Source organism: Octodon degus, unplaced genomic scaffold (assembly GCF_000260255.1).
Source record: "Octodon degus isolate 3935 unplaced genomic scaffold, OctDeg1.0 scaffold00209, whole genome shotgun sequence".
NCBI lineage: Eukaryota > Metazoa > Chordata > Mammalia > Rodentia > Octodontidae > Octodon > Octodon degus.
Window position 1 is genome coordinate 586350 of NW_004524785.1, and position 3166 is coordinate 589515.

Sequence of the window (3166 nt, forward strand, 5' to 3'; positions counted from 1 at the left end):
GTGAGGGCAAGCCGGATTTCTGCAGGTCTCTTTCGGTGATGGGTTGGCTCACAGTAGTGGTGATCTTCAGGGTGAGAATGGGCGGCCCACCTCAAAGGAACTGCAGCAGGATAGCGGGTCTCTCTGGAGGTCATCAGGATGAGGACAAGGAGCCACGCTCAGCGGAACTCTGCAGGGGAGGTTGTGCGGGGATTGTCAGGGCTAGCCTCCCAGGTCTCCTCAGCGGTCTCCTTAAAGCTTTTCTAAACATTATTTATTCAACATTTCCCCAAACCAGGCCTCTGGAAACCACAAATCTATTTTTCCCTGTAATTTTTTTTTTTCAGTACTGGAGATTGAACTCAGGACCCTGAGCTAGCCAGATAAGCGCTTATTCTTCTGAGTTACCTCCCCAGCCCTTCCCTATAATTTCTCCCTATCCATAATGCCATATAAACAAACATGTAGAAGCAGCCATTTCAGGCTGGTGGATTTCTCTTCTTACTCATATGCATTTAATATCTTTCATATTTTTTCATGGATAGATATTTCACTTTCAAAAAATTGAAGAATATTTACTTGACTGGATATTTCTAAGTCTACCTAAGCAGTTGATTCTTGTAGGGCAAACTGTTTCCCATTCTTGGTAATTATGAATGAATTTTAATAAACCTCTCCAGTCAGGTTTTTATGCAAATGTAAATACTAAAACTCAGTGGAAAGTTACACAGGAACAAGATACTATATAATATATATGGTAACACAGTTCTGAGTTCTGTAATAAGCTGCCAAATTGCCTTCTAATTGAGTATACCACTTTATATCCTTATCACAAAGAAGTGAGAAATCTTGCAGTTCATATTTTTTCAACAGCTGTTTTTATAGCATTTTAAAATTATTTATTTTAATTTTAGCCTTTTTACAGTGCAGAAATTGTCATTCAGTTGTTTTAACTTGCATTTCCCTAATGACAAATTAAGTTTGCTTTTCATAAACCAATTTTACATATGCATGTCTTCTGCATTTCAAAAGTTCATTTTATATTCTAAGCAAAGTCCTTTATCAGATAAGTGATTTGCAAATATTTTCCTCAGCTATTTGGCCTTTCATTCCCTTATAACATTTTTTTGGTAAAGAAAATATATTCACCCTACTATTATAGTGATTTTGTAATAAAATTTTATAGAAGGACATGTTTTATGGCACAGAATTGGTCTATCTTGCTAGAGGCGCCTTATGCTCTTAAACAGAATGTATAACCTGCTGTTGTTGAATGCAATATTTTAGAAATATAAATTGGATCAGTTGATTTATAATGCTGTTCAGATCATTTATATTAACACTGATTTTCTGCCTGCTTAGCTATGAGTTACTGATACAAGAGGTTTGGAGTTCCAAAATATAAGAACTTATTTATGTAGTTGTAGTCTATATTCTCATAATTTTGGCTCATATATTTTGATAAACTGTTATTGTTTGCTAGAGAGGTTCAAAAGTGGTCTCAAAACTATGTACATCTTCTGTTACCTTCAATAGGACCTTATATGGAAAAATGGTTCAGATTATAGACTGAGAATCTCAAGGAGAGGTCATCCTGCACTACGGAGGTGGGCCCTATAGCCAATAGTAAGGCCCGAAGAGAACAGCTGTTTAGAAACAGAAAGCCAGAGACAGATCGAGAAAGAGCCTCGCAGCTACAAGCTAAGGCCCACTTAGAGCCAGAAGAAGCAGGAGAAGGCAGAGAAGCGGGAACACGTGCGAGAGCACTAAACTTCTTGCAAACTTTCAGAGCGCGTATGACCCTACAGTGATTGGACCATACATTTCTACTTTCCCTTTTTATCCACTTAGAGGTAAGTTGTAGAGATGCCTTAGGACACTGATAAAGATACATATACACTTGTGACTTGAAAAATGGACCTATTTTCATTATGTTACATATTATTGTCTGTACCTGATAATCTTTTTATTCTGAGTTCCACTCTGAAGTAGGTACTGGAGATTATGTATTTCTACATAGTTTTACTTTTAACCTATGTAGCTTTTTTTTTTAAAGTGAGATTTTGTAGACAGCTTATATTTTGGCCCATAAATTTTTATTCCATGTTGCATATTTTAACTGGTGACTTACATACGTGAACTACCAATGCCTATAGCTGCCACTTAACAACTTTTTGTATTTTTTCAACTTCCTTATTTTTTTTAGCTCTTCTAACTTTAATTGATATTTCATAATTCTTTTTATTTAATTTTTGGCAGATTTTAGAAGCATTTGTATAACTGTCTTGGTGATTGGCTTCCTATAAGATTCAAATAATTTCTACAAATAATCTAAAATGAAATGAAAGAGAAGGAAAGGGAGGTGAAAACAGTCAAGATGTGTGACATACATGTACCAAGTTCCTATCATTATATATTGAAAATGTACTAAAAATTAAAAATAATAAACTCTGATAATTCCATGTCTTTTCCCATGTTGCAGGCAATTTAGAGCATTCTTAGCCCTCATTTTTCCCTGCAGTTTTCTTATCAAACTTTCCAATTTTCCAGTTGCTATAATGGCAAAATACATTTATACTGTTTTTGCTTCAAGCAACCTTATATATACATTGAATTACTTTATGCATCCAGAACATGTATAGCAAAGGCCTCAGCTCCAGTGATGCTGCTGGGAGATCAAACCTGATGGGGCAAATGGGGTTAGCTTAATTCATGGGGTGGAGGCCTCATGAGCTAACTTACCTCATAAGAAGGGATACGGAGAGTCTCTTGTCTTGCTCCTTGTTCCTGTATGCGCTCTAGCACAAGGCCTTGCAGGCCCACATCCGGAGGGGTGCCATGAGCTCACCCACACAGAGAGATCGCACTAGAAGTCCACCACGAGGGTACTAGTGTCTCTTACCTCCGATCTCCAGCATTTGCAGGAAACCAATTTCTGTTGTCTTAGATCTGAGAATTTCTGGCAACTAAGTCATCAGTGTAAGGTTGGCCAAGGTTGTTTTTCTGTCTTGTTTTGTTTTTTTTAATTTCTTGTTCACTATGGAAGGATAAATTCATTGATATAAAATTTTAATTTGGAGAGTTTTTTATTTTGTTACCTATTAAATAGTTTATCTTTCCATTTCCTCTATTACATGGTATTTAGACAACAAATCTTGGTTCTTTATAATTAGACTTTTATTTTCTT